This window comes from Meles meles, chromosome 11 (genome assembly GCF_922984935.1).
Source record: "Meles meles chromosome 11, mMelMel3.1 paternal haplotype, whole genome shotgun sequence".
Classification (NCBI taxonomy): domain Eukaryota; kingdom Metazoa; phylum Chordata; class Mammalia; order Carnivora; family Mustelidae; genus Meles; species Meles meles.
Window position 1 is genome coordinate 46,898,819 of NC_060076.1, and position 18,066 is coordinate 46,916,884.

The following is an 18,066-nucleotide window of genomic DNA, read 5'->3' on the forward strand; positions in this document are numbered from 1 at the left end:
TTTTTTCCTTAGGTGAACCAATTTTGAAAAAGTCTTCAAATAGATCTGTTGCCTCAGAATTCTTGTAATTTCTCAGGCATGATGTGGGAAGAACCCAAAGCTAATATTCTGTTCTTTGCTTTCTAGGTGATTTGACCAAGACAATTTCCTAGTGGTGGGACAAGGTGGGAATAGGAAGTTCAAGGCAGGACTTGGGAGCCTACATAGATGATTACTGATAATACACCAGTCTCTATGAATCAGAGTGCTGAAGTGTGGGGTATTGTGTGCATGTTATTCAGAATGAATGAACTTGACTTAAAATATGAAGGTACTCTCAGCTGAGCTTCCCCAGTGGACTATTACTGGCCTGGAAGATCAGCAAGTTATTAAATTGAGTCATGAGGTATTGGTTAGATAAAAACTGAGGATTGTTTTCACTTTTATGGACATCTTCTTCCTTAAAATTAGTATCCCTTTTATATAAATTATAAATACTATTACAAAATATTCTGATTTCATAAAATAAGACATTCAGGTAGGGAAATACAGAGACCTGTGTGCTTGGATGTTAAAAAGCCCAGTATTCCTGTAGTGTTAGCAGATCAGAAGACTTCAAAAAAAATTGCTGTCCCTTTGTTTTCTTTAGTTGGAATATTCATTGAAAACATTTAAAGCCTTGCTTTTATTCAGTCATCACAGACTTTACAGATTTCAGTTTGTGTAAAGAGGGGTGGCGATTTCCACTAGGGCATGGTTAACTTAGCAGATGCAATTTTACATCTTGTTTTCCTTTTTTTGTTAAATCCGTATGCATATTGTGAATTAGAGTTTATTTTTAGCTTTTAATGAGTTCTTTTCTCATCATTGTACTTTTTGTTGGAACTCTGTTTTCTACATAATGCTTTGGTTTTGAAGGGGAGTGTATATGGCTCACAAGTCCTGTAATCCACCCCCAACCTCCTGTCCAGCTCCATAGAAATTTGCATTTTTGCATTTGAGGTGATAGATCTGGGGTTTTTTTTAATTGATTTTTTTTTTTTTTTTTAAACTTAGTAGTGTAGATGTGGTCTTGTCCTTGACTCCTCACAACCTGTTTGACCTTCTGGCTTGTTCCTGAGAAAGTCAAATTCTCCTTTTAAAGTAAGGTTTAAAGGAGGCAGAGTAGCATGTAAACAGGCAAACCAGAGTCCGTTCATTGTATTCAAGGTCACTGGAGCCTGAGGGAAGAATTTTATTTCCTCACATTTTGATGCTTTAAATCCAGTCTTAAGGTGCCACTGGGTCAATAACACAGTGGCCTCCAAGGTACTGTTCTCTGAGTCTTCTTAACTCTGATACTAGTCCGTGAGAGCTTTTTTCATACCACTGAAATGAATTACATAGTTTGCTCTTAGTCCACCTTAAAATGGATCTGAGCAGGTTGGTTATGGTGGGTCAGATCAGTTGTCCCACTGAGTCAGTGGTTTACATTGTCAGTATCAGTGACTTTTGGACAGTCATCAGTTTTGTGTGTGTGTGTTTTAAATCAAATTCTAGCTTTAGCTTTCTTTTCTGCAGTACTTTTATTTTTAACTAGTCCCTGATACAGAATTGTAACTGCAATTGTTTGAAAGACTATCCAGTTGGTTTTATGTTCTCACCTTGCAACCTGTTAAGATATTTATGTATGCTTAAAGGATTAGAATGGGATATCTGTTCATGGAGCTTTTAGTGGAAACATGGCATGAGGGTCTGGAGTGGCATGGCCTGGCCAGGCTATCACCAGGTTTTAGGAAATGATACAGAAAACCTTTGAATAACACCTTCATTATTAGCCTGTAGATTCCGCATTCAGAAAAAACAAAACTCCTTTGAGGATTGTAATAGTCTAATATAGCTCCTGGTCATTTTGTATTTCTGTAGAAATTTTCCTTCCCTCCTTTTAACTTAGATGAGAATTACAGAGAATGAAAGTAAAGGGATAAGGTAGCTCTGTAAGCAGTAATGGAATCCAGGGTCTTGGGGTGACAGGCAAGATTGGGCAATCATTATGTCTGATGGTAAGATTTTAAATTTGAGGACTATCATTTGGTAAGTTATGATACCTCATACAGTTATCACAATGATTAACCTTCAGTTTTTTTGTTTCTGGATATTCAGTCAAGAGTCTTGAGAATTGCTGGGAATAAGAAGAAATACTGGGTGAATTTCCATCTTTTAAGAGTGCGAAGACTAAAAGATGTTCCAGTAGCACAGAAGAGCATAATTAAATTGTTTAATTGATGTTTAGTGTAATCTTTCATAGTCTGGAGTCTTAAGGAAAAGAATCTGTCCCTCTCTCTTTCTTCAGAAGAATGCTACTTAGAGCTGGTCAATCTTTATCTCAATCTCAGCTGATATTAGAGGTATCTGAAGTTTTTACACCTTTACAATTTACAACTGTCTGTAGGAGATAAAACTTTTGAAACACAGTTTAAGTTTTACTTCTGTAGTGGAAATCAAGAACCCAGGCACAGTATGGAAGGCTTTGGGTCCAAGAGATGTATTTCAGTGGCTATATGTGTCTTCTTGCTAAAAAAATTTTCTTGTTTGAGGAGAATGAGATTGATCATCTAGGTGTAAATGGACTACCTTAATAATGTTGGTGTTTTATGAGGACAGCTAGAATAAGCCCCTATTTTATACATTGCATTAGGTTCGGGGATAGGGTTTGACTGGTAAGTGGATCTGGCAACATACACAAGATTTTTCAAGTTTTCTCAAAATAAAGGAGATTAGTTTGTAATGCATAACTGTTTAGGCCCTTGCTTCTTTATAAATAGCAAGGAAGAAATTGTCAGCAACAACATAGAAAACTCCTTGACACTAAGGATTTTTTTTTTTTAAGATTTTATTTATTTGACAGATCACAAGTAGGCAGAGAGGCAGGCAGAGAGAGAGAGGAGGAAGCAGGTTGCCTGCTGAGCAGAGAGCCAGGTGCGGGGCTTGATCCCAGGACCCTGAGATCATGACCTGAGCTGAAGGCAGAGGCTTAACCCACTGAGCCACCTAGGTGCCCTGACACTAAGGATTATTCAGTATTAGAATTATCTGAAAGACTAGTGTTCAGTGAAATCGTCATTTGTATATTTGAATACCTAGCATTTTGTATAGAATTCTACGGCCTAGGAGGCTCTTTAATATGACTGATGGCAACGTTCTGGGAGGAATTGAATTTGTGTAACTTAATAAGGGCAAGGTAGATGGTGGAGTCACAAGGGTAAACATGAGAGAGTACATTTAGCCCAGCTTATTTCCACAGGTGAGGAACCCTTTCACAGATGTGCATCTTAGGGCTGAGTTAGCAGGAGGCCTTACACTCCAGCCCCTTTTCTTTAGGTAGGGGACACGTTTTGGCAAAAAGATAATTTTTCTGAATGAGATACCTTATGCTACCTGTCTTTGCCATAATCTTGAAATATGTTTGCAGAGTTGCCATGTGATGTGACCCAAATGGTTCAGAAGCTTCGTATGTAGAAGTTGCTTCCCAAGTCAGACATCCTTAATATTATTTAATCTGGTGGCATAAAAAAACACAGCATCTTCCCTAAGAGTGAGCCTCAGATATGTAATCAGGTAACTTCAGTAATAACACATGAAAGAAAGCATCATTTTTAAACTCCTTAAGATAGGGGCACCTGGGTGGCTCTGTGGTTAATTGGCTGCCGACAGCTCAGGTCATGAACTGCAACTGAGGTCCTGGAACTGAACCTGGCGCTGGGCTCCCTGTTCTGCGGGGAGGCTGCTTCTCCTCTCTCTGCCCCTCACTTGGCTCTCACTCTATCTCAAAGATAGAGCTCACTTGCTCTCACTCTATCTCAAAGTAATTTTTAAAAAGCTTTAAAATTTTAAAAAAAGTCCTTAAGATAAATTAAAAGTTTAGGTATACTTCTTTTATTTATTTTAACATTTATTTTTTTAGCAAGCTCTGTACCCAGTGTGGGGCTCGAATTCACCCCGAGATTGAGTTGCATGCTCTGTCAGCTGAACCAGCCAGGCACCCTAGGTGCACTTGTTAAATAAAATTCTTTTCCCCACCATCTTGCTTTAGGTTCGTGGGTACTTGAGACGATAACATGGTAGTAATTTAAATAGATTATTTTTGTGTTTAGGTTTTTCCTGTTTTGTGGGGGGAAATTGGGGTCAGATAGTCTAAGTTGTGGAGTACGTGATTTGTATATTTCCTTTTTAATGTACTTTTTAGTCCGCGGTAAGAGATAAGCCTCTGTGCTTCTCCAGGTCAGTGTGATGGCACATTAACTGTGATGCTGATGAGGACAGGGCCACATCACTTTTGTGTGCTAATGAGTCATTGTCTGAGCAAAATCTTTTAAGCATTTGCTTCTTAATTAAAGTGTTTGTGTGAATTTTAAATTTGGAGGGTCACAATAGTTAATCTTTCAACTTTTAAACTAGGTTATTTTGTCGGAGATGCTTAAGTATGATATGAATGTAGCAATTTTGGGAACCAGAGCATTTTGTATTTCTTTTTAGAAGGCATCAGGGTGGCTCAGTTGTTAAGCATCTGTCTTTGGCTCAGGTCATGATCCCAGCGTCCTGGGATCCAGAGCCCCATATTAGGCTCCCTGCTCAGTGAGAAGCCTGCTTCTCCCTCTCCTAGTCCCCCTGCTCGTGTTCCCCCTCTCGCTGTGTCTCTCTCTGTCAGAAAAATAAATAAAATCTTCAAAAAAAAAAAAAAAAGCAGCAGCCATCTGTTAATTTGTGGGCAAATTGCCCTGTGGTCTGAGTGGTTTGCTGTGACATAGCTGTCCCTTAGTAAATCAAAACGGGTATTTATTTCTGTCCTGGTACCTCTTTGACTTAATTCGTAGCCATGGTTCCCATCTGACCTGCAGCTTTTAAACTTTAACCTTGTACTCCTGCCTTTCTCTATAGATTGCTTTTCTCTTTACTAGTTCAGAGAGGACTTTCTTGAGGTCCTTGAAGCTGTGTCTGCATTATTTAAATAAGTTTCCTTTATAGTCAGCATTTATACCCTACCTGACCATACACAATTGGTCTGTTTGGGTGTTTCTCCTAAGTATAAAAATCAGTGCTTTTATGTGACTATTTTAAGTTGAGGGGGAGGAAAAAAAAACAACCCATATTCCTCATATCCTCTTGAAAATGTAACTGCCTTTCTTTATTAAATATAAAACTAAACAAAATGTGCTGTACAAAAGAGAAGGAAAAATCACATGTTATTTATACCTAAATCTTTGCGTCAGTCGGGGACAGTGGATGTCCTTTGGAATTTACTTCCTTTGTCTTTGCTAAAAATATCTCTTAATTTAATTATGATCTTTCTTTATTGAAATAAAATGAACTAACGTGGAGAGTTGTCCCCAAGGGAAAACCTTGTTACATATATTGGATACACTTTATCATTGATATGGATAAGAAGGTGAAATGATACATGTTTTTACTTTATTTGAAACTTTTCCCCCCAGATGATGATGTGATGCTATCCAGCCTGCCCCCCCCTTTTAAGTAGGCCCCATACCCAGTGTGGCGCCCAACATGGGGTTTGAACTCATCACCCTGAGATCAATTCCTGAGCTGAAGTCAAGAGTCCCATGCTTAACCGGCTTAACCGACTGAGCCAGCCACATGCCCCCAGGGACCCTTCTTAAATGACCCAGCCTTCCCCTCTTTCTCACTGTTGTTCTTTTTTGACTTGGTATCACCATTTGTATGTGTGGGACTTAGGTATGTGCGTGCATTCAGAAATCATGTATAACTTTGTGTTAGCCGTACAAAATGTCAAATGAGCACTTTGTGTTCATTTATGGTACTATTAACACTTTCCGCTCATAAGAGCAACTTACCTGGTGGTGGAGGTTAGAGGGGCAGGATTCAGGTATATATATTTTTAAGGAGGTCTTGGGAAATTGTGTCTTCCCTGGGTAGTCAGGTTGGGTTTTGCTGTTTGATGTCTGGGGTTATCCATGTCTGTTAGCTGCATAGTGAATGAATATTTGAGAGGCTCTTGGGTTGATGCTCTGTGTTAATTGCCAAGTATTAAGGTTCAGAAAGTTCCTTGTCTTTTGTTACTCTTAGGAAGGTGAGAAGTTATGTCTTGGAAGTACAGAGCAACTTGGGGTAGGAGGATTTGCTTTTGATTCCATTCCTCACGGAAGGAATTCCTTACGGAAGGTCCACTGAAGGAAAAGAGTACTTGGTCTGAAAGTTCAGTTTTGGGTGTAGAGGGATTCAAATGAGCTAATCATGCTTATTCTAAGGTCAGAGTAGTGGCTCAGAGAAGGGTAGCATGAGCAAAAGGTTTTGTGGAATAGGAGAATAAGGAATAGATAGGAGATTAGCCATTTCAGATTGTAGTTTGTAGGGACTTGTGAAAGAGGTCATGGGTTTTTATCCTGCAATTTTTGTTTTTTTTTAGAGATCTCTGGGGACTTGAATGAAAGGCATTTGGGTCTGATCCCCTTTCTGGCCTATCAAGATTTCTTTCTCAATGGTCTTCTTGATCCCAGATCTGTATGTCCTGATTGTTCTAGGCTTCCAGAGTTAACTTCCCTGATTTCTCTAAGTTTCTCTGTCATCTTTCTTCGTTGTCCATCCCTGCTTGGTGTTTGCTGCAGTATGAATGCTGACCTTCATGTGGGGCACCCCGTTCTTATGGTCTGCTTCCTTCTGTAAAGATCACGTGCTGTTCATTCAGCATGCCTTTGGTCCGACCATCTCCTCTGTCTTTCTCTACACATTAGCTCTCCTCCGTATGCCTATTTCCTTATTTCTCTGTCAGGAAACTCCCAAGTTTCTTCTGCGTTTCAGCCAACTAAATATATCTTTTGCAAGTTTGTGCTGGTTGAGCATGAAACGCCAGTCATTAACCGTAGATGTTCCATGTTCATTAGGAGACTGCATCTCCCTTGTTTACTGTCATGCTTTAAATTTCTGAGCAAAGGTCTTCAGAGGGCAGAGAGCATGTGGTATTGATCCCACCTGCTTTTCTTCAGCTAGGAAACCACACTGTGCGTATAAAAGCATTTTTAATGCAATCTGCTGACGAGAGAAGTGTCTTGTGTGGGAGACAATTTTGGCAGTAGCAAACATGTTTGGCTTTAGCCATAGAATTGCTTTCTGAGTTTCTGGAAAAAGAGTATGCAAATCAAGTCCTGTTTTAAATGAATCTTTTTATAATGTGGATATCTCTAATCTGTTTTGTAATGATGGATTTGTTTTGAGGATTTAAATGGTTTGTGCACCTGCAGCATGCCATTCCTTTTTCCTTTCCCCCTAGGTTGTTGGTTTTTTTTTTTTTTCCTTCTTTTGTACATAGCATCTTGATAGATTAGGAAAGAATAGTGGTTTCAATCGATTACATGACAACAAGAAAAAAATTGCAGGTGTATTTGAAGATTATGAATATCTTGGTTGAAAACATGTGACCTTTGGATGCATGGGACTCTGCTTCCGTGTAATTCCCAAACTTGGCCAAAGTCAGTGAAGTGTATGCTGGGAAGATCAAGTTTGGAAAGGTCAACCTTGACTTTGAAGAAACCTAACTACCATTAACCAGCTAACTGTGCCTTTGAGCAAGTTACTTAGCATCTCTGGGCCTCCAAATTTATAACTATGAAATTGGTAAAGATCTATCTACACAGAGCTTTATTGTGAGAATTAAATATGAGTATGTGTAATGTAAGACTTATTAGTTGCTTGATGTCAGTTTATAATTAGGCATTGATACTGTTTCTAGAGAGCTTCAAAAAAAAGCATTCATGGACCAGTAGGAACAGACTTTTCCTGCAGACTTACTGAGCTTTTTGTATTGGAAGGCTTTGCCTGGTGAACTTTTTACCTTTTGGATGAGAGTTTTTTTGTTTTTGTTTTATGCAAACTATTATGTGTTCAAGAAGAAAATTTCTCTCTTAACAAGATTTTTAATCAGGTAGAAGTGGTGGGATTTATAGACTAATATTTCCCATTGTTCTGGACAAAGCAGGGAGCTCATCATAGTGGTTTTCAAGATTCTTTGACACAATTTCAAGGGACACCGAGCTAATTCTAGTGTTATTAGGACGTTTAAATTTTTCTTCTTACAATATCTAAATAAAAAAAATAATATCTTAAAAAGAGAGAAAAATACATTAAGAAGCTGTATTGCTTTTCTTTTCTTTCTTTTTTTTTTATTTAGACTTTATTTATTTATTTGACAGACAGCGATCACAAGTAGGCAGAGAGGCAGGGGGAGAGAGAGAGAGAGAGGAGGAAGCAGACTCCCTACCAAGCAGAGAGCCCGATGTGGGACTCGATCCCAGGACTCCAGGATCATGACCTGAACCGAAGGCAGAGGTTAGCCCACTGAGCCACCCAGGTGCCCCAAGAAGCTGTATTGCTTTTTGATGGACTGCTCACCAGTGTGTGTCATAGATTGACATCAGCTGGTAGTGCAAGCAGCAGCAGATGCCCTTTTTACTACTGCGGTTGTTAACTGGTTTCTCTCTTTACCACAGCAATATTTTGAGATACACAGTTCTTTTGCCCTCATCTCAAATGATACTTACTTGAACAACTCCATTGCCTTTTAGGAAAGCACAAGATAAAACAAATAACTCAAGTGCGCGCACTTATGTGTGTGTGTAGAATTAAAAGAAATTTGTATAGAGGTGCCCCGGTAGCTCATTCAGTTAAGCATCTGATTCTTGATCTCAGTGTCATGAGTTCAAGTCCTCTGTTAGGCTCCATGCTGGATGTGGGGCCTACTTAAAAAAAAATTTGTAGAGAGTTAATAAAGAAATGAGAATATGGCAGCATACCTAGAGCTGCTGAAAGTAGGGGTTTTTTTGTGTGTGTGTTTTTAAGATTTTATTTGTTTATTTGACAGAGACACAGTGAGAGAGGGAACACAACTAGGGGGAGTGGAAGAGGGAGAACCACGCTTCCCGCTGAGCAGAGGACCCTGGGATCATGACCTGAGCGGAAGGCAGACACTTAATGACTGAGCCACCCAGGGGCCCCTGAAAGTAGTTTTTGCCTTAGCTCAGAATTGTTGGTTTTTTTGTTTTTTTTTTTTAACAAAAAAGGTTGCTAGGACTTTTGTTTTGTTTTTAGAACTGTAGTGTCTGACTTTCTGGCCACCTGCCATTTTTTGGCCTTTTTCTCGTTATGGGGGCAGTTGCACTGCTGATTTTTCTTTGAGGGCAACTACCTAAATTAGTAACTAAGGAGAGCTGGCTTTTGTTTTAACTGTGGTGTTGAGATGTTATAGTAGCTCACTGTGTCTCTGGCTAGAGAACCTCCATGGTGAAGTCTTATTCTAAGATGTTTATGTGCTTGAGCAGTTGGTTTATTTTCCTCACTTTGGATAAAGATCATATTTCCTAATTTTCCTGGTCTTAAATGTAAGACATCTTAGTACCCATGTGCAGTACTGAAGAATTTAATATGCTGTTGCTGTTCTCAATAGCCTAAGACCGGATTGTGTGGGAGTTCTTAATGTTGTCTGAAATTGTGATGTATTAAGAATCCACAGTTTCACCAACTTAAACAAGGTCATGCTGCATTGCCAGTGGATTCATAATTACTGGGATTGGAACCATAGGAAAACAGAGCTCTACCAATTGCATAATCAGAGGACAGATATGGCCATTGAAATTAACTTGAAAGGAAAATGCCTTGGTGCCGAGGATGTTAAGAGCTCCCTCTTGAATTAGGGTGCTTAGGTAATACTTACCAAATGATCACTATTTTCAACTTTGATTTCAGCAGAAAAGTTACAATTTAAACTCTTCTCTGTTATCTCAATGTATCTGTGAAGTCCTGAAAACCTTTTTAAAATATTGGGACATTTTAGTCTTAGGCCAGCTTTATTAGCATTTGGGTAGAAGATAAGTCTTCGAGTGAGCCATCTGTTTTCTGTGTTATGTGAGCCTCTAGGTTGAATTCTCCTTCTTGTGCTAATCCCTGGTAATGTCCTTTGGGAAGCTGGTAAAAATGCTCTGAGCTTTCAGGGAGGCTGGCTTGTTTTGTAGTAATAGGATCTCACTAGTCTTCTGCCTCACAGTTTGATCTTCCTCATTAGAGGGCAGCTAGGAGGACCTGTTTAATTTGACCTGAGTTAGTTGAGTGTTTAAGTGAAAGGTCTTGCTGCATCTGGCATGCTGCATCTGAGGAGACTCAGGCTAAGTCAGGAATTAAAATTTGGAGAGGAAACGTGACTGGAGAGGATTGCATCCCTCTGTTCTGCTACTATTCTCTCAAACCTTCCCCCTGATGTGTGGTATCCACATGGTTTTGTTACACATCAGATCTGATATATTAAGAGAGCTCCTTTGTAAAGTCTGGTCCTCTTTGCTTTGGTGCCAGAGTTGCAGCGCACAGCCTGTCTGAACAGATACACATAACTAATGCCCAAGAACAGGAAGTCCATCTGAAGAAGCACAACACATTTGCAACTTTAGTGTGTGTTGGGGGAAGGAGGAAACAAGGGTGTTCCAATGATGGAAATGGGTGGGTCTGTCTTTAAAAACAAAAATTGCACTGCTGTCCCCTCCCCTAGAGTAAACTTGTTTTCTTGATTCAAATTATTTGCTTTTTTTTGGTTAGGGGATGAGGTTTTTATATTGGGGCCTTATTTGGAGACAGTGAATCTTTTCTTTTTCTTTCTTTCTTACTTTCTTTCTTTTTTTTTTAAGTAGTGCATTATTAGACCTCAGATTGCAAATAGTCTTGCTTGTCAGACAGGACCATAGTGACCTGTTTCTGCTAACTGTGGGATTTAGAAAAGATTTCTGCTGCTTTTGTCCTTTTTTATTTCATAAAACATTGCTACTGCTCTAAATGAAATAATAGATACACATCAATCAGTGTAGTCACCTTTTATTGTTGATTCAACTACCAGGTTTTTACAGAATTCACTCTGCATTTTATTTGACTTGTACATGAATAGTCTCGGCAGACTTAATTATATTAGTGAAAAAGCACTTTCAACAAAATTATATGCTGACATCCCATAATTCATACTTACAGATTTGTGAAACAGATTTATGTAAATCTATCAAATTATTCTAGGTGACATTATTTTTTAAAATTGAGATTTCATTTAAATGGTATTTGTAGAAATTTTTCATGAAAAATTTTACATGAACTATTTAAAAAAATATATCACACATCATCTCTTAGAAGGACAGAACACTGTAATATTTGAACACCTTTGTTCTGTCGTCCTTCTGGAACAATGTAGGGACATGGGGAGCAGGGTATCTCTCCTCTAAACTGTAATTTCCTGAAAGGCAGACAGCTCTTCCTTTGTTCATTAGCTCATTTGTTCTTTCATTCAGTGAGTGTGTAGTTAATAATCTGTGCTAGGGTTTTCTATGTCAGGAACTATGCTCAGCTTGCCCTTGCTCAGTAGTTTAAAGCAGGGTGGGGAGACCGTAATCCAAGTGGACTCATTACCCACGTGTACAAAGATAAAGGTGTATAATATATGGGCTGTGGAAGGACTGAGGTGCATTGAATAGTGTGTACTGGGAGTGGGACAAGTTGTGTCAGGTAAAGGGTCTTAGAGAAAGTCTCAAAGGATATGTGGGAGTTGGCAAGTTGGAGATGTGTATTCCAGGCAGAGGGAACTGAATGTCCATTTTAGGGTATGTGTGGAGGAGTGGTAGAAGTAAGCAAGAAGCCGATGACCACCTTGGAAACCACAGAAGAAATGGATTTATGCTTTAGGAAGATCATATGGGCAACATCATGGTGGGGGACAGCTGGTTTAGGAGTTACAGGAGTCTAGGGAAAGGGTGATGGCTTAGGGTATGGTAGCAATAATCCAGGTTAGAATAATACATGAGGACCTGTGCTAATGCAGAGGGGGTGGGGAGGAGGGCAGATTTAGCCGGTAGAACTGACAGGATGGGATACCCATATGGGATACCCCTTGCATCGAAGTCTGTCTTACAGAGCTTTCTTGTTAGACTGTGAGTTACTCCTTTTTTTTTTTTTTTTTTAAAGATTTTATTTATTTATTTGACAGACAGAGATCACAAGTAGGCAGAGAGGCAGGCAGAGAGAGAAAGGGGGAAAGCAGGCTCCCTGCTGAGCAGAGAGCCCAATGCGGGGCCCCATCCCAGGACCCCGAGACCATGACCCGAGCTGAAGGCAGAGGCTTTAACCCACTGATCCACCCAGGCACCCCTGTGAGTTACTCCTTTAAGTCTTGGATCAGATGTTACCTTCTGGATGAGGCCCACTCTATTTAAATTGGAGTCCTGACCCATCTCCACCACATTCTCCTCTCTTTTTCTCTTATCCCCTTAGCCTTTACTTTCTTCTGATACACTGTGGAGCTTGTTGTTTTGTGTCCTTTTAATTGTATGTAGGGTTTTTTGTTTTTGTTTCTACAAAGATTTTATTTCTTCATTTTAGAGAGAGATAGTGAGTGAGCAATGCCAGTAAGTGGGGAGAGGGGCGAGGGGCAAAGGGAGAGAGAGGAAGAACTTCAAGCAAGACTCCCTCCTGAGCACAGAGCCTGCTGAGAGGCATGCTCTCAGGACCCTGCAATCACCCTGAAATCATGACCTGAATGGAAACCAAGAGTTGGATGCTTAACTGACTGACCCACCCCAGCACCCCAGGATTTAGGGTTTTATGAAGAGAAACTTTTTGTCTTTGGACTAGCAGAAAGTAGACTTTCTATAATTGTTGAACAAATGAATGCTAAATGTTGGTGAGAATATATAGGATGGCTTTTTGTAATATAGAGTTTTACTGTCCACAGTTCCATGTTCAGAAGGGTCTCACTTAATATTAGTTGTACCAGGTTTATGATCAAGAATTATGGTGGTCTATTACCTTTACCTTTAAACCTGAAGAGGTAATTTGATATTCTGCACATTGGTAGTAATCTGAAATAGAAAAGACTAAATAAATTGACCCTTGAATTAAACGGGTCCAGAAGATTGTGTATTTTTAATTAAAATATGCAATTAAATTTTTAATTAAAGTATGCTATTAAAAGCAATGTAGGTGGCAGGGGAATAGCTGCTGCTTTGAATTACGCACAGTTTGGGATAAATTGGAGTTTACTGTGTGTCTCCCCAGCATGTGTTACTATAAGGACTCTTCCTGTTTTCCTCCTCCTGCCCTGACCCCTTGTGGCCCTTGATGGGCCTTGGTCCCATTCAGAGGCCTGTGGAGTGCTTCAGCTCTGTGCTTTAGATCACTTGACTGTGGTTCTAAGTAGCCTGCTTCTCACTGTTCTCCTCATGCCGGGAGCAGTTTATAAGTGATTTTTCTACTTCTTGTGAAGAAGGCATCTTCTGTGGCATACATTCTAGATTAAAAAAGGACAATGCAAAACAAAGGCATTCACACATGTAGTGTATAGAGCACGTTTGCTGAAGTGTGGTATTTACCTGGAGTCTTCAGTGCCTATGTGGAGGTCTTAGGCCATATGATTGTTCATGTTGTTTTCTCTGTAGTGGGATTCTAGAATCCTTGCCATGGCCATTCGGACCAAGGCTTGGATTAATGGTTCCAAAAATCCCTGCGGGCCTTAAGACCACAGGTTGCTTGTAAGGAGGATAGCTGGGGACAAGTGATGTTGATGTTATTCTTGATGTCCAGTTACTAGAAGGAACTTTTTGCCTTTTAAAGATAGGATTTTTTGGGGGGGGTTCTTGAAGGCTTTTTTGGGAAGAGACTTACCTTTGTCATTTTGTTCAGTTTTCTTTTCTTTTCTTTTTTTTTTTTTAAACATTTATTTGACAGAGACAGATCACAAGTAGATAGAGAGGCAGGCAGAGAGAGAGAGAGAGGGAAGCAGGCTCCCTTCTGAGCAGAGAGCCCCATGTGGGACTTGATCCCAGGACCCCGAGATCATGACCTGAGCCGAAGGCAGCGGCTTAACCCACTGAGCCACCCAGGCGCCCTGTTCAGTTTTCTTTTAATCACGTTGGGTTTCTTTATACTTGAAATTTAAATGTAGAGCTTTATACATTTTTTTTAAAGAAACGATTCTTGGTTTTGGGATTATCAATATGCACGTTCTAAATTCAGAATGATTTGAAAACTAGATTTGGATGGTATGGATAGATGATGCTTGGTTTCCAAGCCTTCCCTGGTGGTTTATGACGGTTAGTAGCTGATGAATACAAGAGTGTGAAACAGTGGATCCTGGTTAAATACACTTTCTTGATTTTGGCTTGATACTGCTTTTATTTTTTAAAAATCTGCACTCACTTAGGATAACCTGAAGTGAAGTAGTCACTATATAAGATGCACTTTACTTTGTCATAGGAATGAATAGTAACATTGAAATTCATACATAGTGAAACCGATATTTGCACATGAAGTACAGGAATTTGAGATAGTGAACAATGATCTCAAAACATTTTGGGGTAGGATGTGAGGGCGATCTGGCTGCGACATCTGTCACCCCATTGATCGCCAGGGTTGATTCGGCTGATCTGGCTGGCTAGGCGGGTGTCCCCTTCCTCCCTCACCGCTCCATGTGCGTCCCTCCCGAAGCTGCGCGCTCGGTCGAAGAGGACGACCTTCCCCGATAGAGGAGAGGATTGTTCTTCGGTCAAGGGTATACGAGTAGCTGCGCTCCCCTGCTAGAACCTCCAAACAAGCTCTCAATGTCCATTTGTAGGAGAACATAGGGTAGTCAAGCTTCCAAGACTCCAGACACATCCAAATGAGGCGCTGCATGTGGCAGTCTGCCTTAACAAAAAACAAAACAAAACAAAAAAAAAAACAAAAAAAAAAACAAACAAAAACATTTTGGGGTAGAACCCTCTTCGAAAATGCCAAGTTACATTATACTTCAAGCATATTGAAGATGAGGTCTGAATTCATGTATTAACTAGCTATGAATTGAGTGCAGAAGAGCCTAGCATTTGAGAGTTCTGGATTCAAATCCTGACCACTACTTCCCACCTGCTCTTTTGATTTGAGGGAGCTGATTGACCTTGTCCAGCTTCAAAAATCCTATCTCCCTTTCAGAAGAGGAAACTGAGTATATCACCTGATACATGTGAGGCTAAAATTAAACAGCGAAATACCACAGAACTGGAAGGTGAGAATGGGGAGGAGTCTTGCCTATCTTGGTATCATCTGTGAAACCTTATATTGTAAGCATTCAGTAATACCTTAAAATGAAAATCGCTCAAGTGCCTAACTCCCTTGCACTTTCAGTGCCAACATGCTAATTCATCTCCTATAGTAGATTCAGAAACCCTTTTGCAACCCTTTTGCAGCAAATACCTCCTTTCGTATTATCTTCCTTAGATTAATTGTAAAATTTTGCTTACCGCAGCATATTTTGATTGATGGCTGGTGTTCTTTCTAATAATGCCAATAAGCAAATTAGAAATTTGTGGAGGAGAAGTCATTTAGGGATAAAATGTTGTCTGAGTGTAGTTGATTTACAGGTAGTAGAAACATGGCCGACTCACTGTTAGAGCTAGCCATGATTGCTGTGGGGGGGCGGTCAAGTCAAAGACCCATTTAGTGGATGGGTCATCTGATGTGATGTTGGTGATAATGCCCGTGGGTTAAATACATAACACCACTGTGTTTCTCATTCATTCACTTAGCAAGCTTTTGAGTGCCTACCATATGTTTAGGAGTAAGCACTCAGAGGCCAGTCGGAGGGCTAAGCAGGAACTTACAGAGTAGGCTTTTTACTTTACCCGGTGACCCAACTCCAGCAGGCACTTCTATGCCTGAGAGTGACCTCCTCAGGCCAGTAAACAGTTTCTCTGAACTTGAAGGTTTTGGAGGGAAGACATCCACTTGTATCTGAAAATGAATCTATAAAAAAGATAGTCTTTCTGCAGGGTTTCTTCACATGCCCAGACCCTTAGCACATGGCCCCTCTCAAGGGTTCCAGATGCCAGATTTGCAGCCCCAGATTCTCTCTCACCATTAAAACTGATTCTCAACCTTGGCTGCATTTTAGAATCTCCAGGATTTCAAAGACCTGGTACCAGTGCTTCAAATAGACCAATAAAGTAAAAATCTTTGGGAAAAGGGCTCCGGTATTGGGTTTTTTTTTGTTGTTGTTTCATATTTTTTTAAGGCTTTGTAGATGATTCCAGTGTGTGACCAAGGTTGAAAAAGCACTTCGATTAATTAGAAGCTGCTAAAATGCAGGTGTGAGGATAGTGCCATAGATAGGAGAAATAGACTATTAATGCAGTTATAATTGATTTGATACATTTTATTATAGAATAGCAGTGTGATAAAACTATACAATGTTCAGCTTGCCTTTCCTTTCTCCATTTATTTGTAGCATTTTCCCGATTTATTTATTTATTTATTAAGAGATTTTATTTACTTAGCGCAAGTGTTAGGTGGAGACAGAGGGGCAGAGGGAGACGGAGAATCTGGAGCAGAGCCCAATGAGGGCTTGATTCCACAACCCTGAGATCAGTACCCCCGCCAAAATCAAGAGCTGGATGCTTAACCGATGAATGGATTGAGCCACCCAGGGGTCTTCCTGATTTAATTTTAAATAAATGCATGGAACCTCATTAAAATCCAGTGAATATATGTTACTTTTCTTACTTTATCTTTTGACTGAAATCATTTACTTCCATCAATAGTGAATATTCTCTCATCACGGCCTCTGCAACCTTGTTGGGTAGAAATTACTCTCCTCATTTTAGAAATAAGGAAGATATGGTTATCATAGAAGTTGAGCAGCTTCTTCAAAGTCAGAGCTTGTAAATAGCAGAGGCAAGATTAGAACTCCTGTGTGTCTGTCTCCAAAGCTCATCTTTCTGTCTTATAAACTTCTTGCTTGAGCAGCTTTTAAGTTTAGCCCACTTGAATCCTGCTCAACGACAATAGAACTGAAGCACATTTCATAAGAGGGCACTATGCATGCGATAGACCCACGGTAAATGTTGAATTAGTAAAAAGCTGAATGCTTAAAATACAGTGGCTTCCCATGGAACAACTTAAAAATAGAACTGTGAGTAAAACAAAATCTCTGATTAGTGTGAGAAAAAATAATGAACCGAATTAGTTTTAGCTCTTCCGTCACCCTCCTTTTTTAAAAATAGAAAAAAAGAAATACAATTTGATAAGAGGCATATGTTAGCAATGATTACCCAAATTCTTTTTTTTTTTTCCTTTTAATTGAGGTAAATTAACATATTAGTTTTGGATGTTGTACAACACCCAGATTCTGGTAGTGGTCCCAAAATACAACTTCATGTTTTCATGGTTATTTGGTACTATATTTAGTGTTCTGTGTCTCTCTTTTTGTGTAGTTAATAGGAAACCACTTTAGGGTAACCAGAGTGGCCATCCTAAATATCTGTATTCATAACCACATTCATTCCCCATCAAGGGGGAAAAAAAAACCCTCAGTTTGCTATGAAATTGATGAAAAGAAATATATTTAATAAAATGTATTTGGACCTTTACTGAGCATCTTCTGGGAAACCCTCAATTAGTTTGGTTTGACTTTCAGTAGACTAAACTGGTCTTACATCGATTTTTGTTAACCTATTTTACTTAGTGTTTCTTACCTTCTGAAACTGAGAAACTTCCTCTTGGTTGAAAAATTGGCCTTTCGGATTTGCTTTACTTATGTGTGCATTTCATTGATTTCAATCCCTTGAATACCCTCCATTTTGTTTGAGAGTTGGGACATCATTGAATCGGGTTAAACAGCTCAGATGATAGGGAAAAACAGCGCAATACTCCTTGTTAAGCAACTCTTCAGAAATTGTGTTTTATTATTTTTGTTTATACTCTTTCTTCCTTTCATACATGTTCTCACTGGCTTAGATGTTCTCAGTATAAATCTTTGTGTTCAGACTTTCCTGTATCCTTATATAGGTCATCAAATCTCTTTTAGAAAATCCTATTCAGTTTATTTGAAGAGGGTCTTCTATAAAATAAAAGTGCACGTATACATATATGCACATCTGAACACAAAATTCTTCACCTTTTAAGTGGAAATAATTGTACTCAGTAAAGGCTGTAAATTTGTCAGGGTACAGTTTACAGAATGCTGATAGATTCTTGGTTGATGCTTGATGCCTTCCCCTTTTATGGGTAAAGAAAATGAAACTGAAAAAGTCG

At 39.4% G+C, this 18,066-nt stretch overlaps 1 protein-coding gene across 4 annotated transcripts in view; it reads left to right on the forward strand.

Annotated features, from left to right (window-relative positions):
* The window catches only part of ELAVL2 (ELAV like RNA binding protein 2), a 143,288-nt gene that overhangs the window by 83,911 nt on the left and 41,311 nt on the right, over nt 1–18,066 (forward strand). The gene's annotated exons all lie outside the window — the stretch shown is intronic.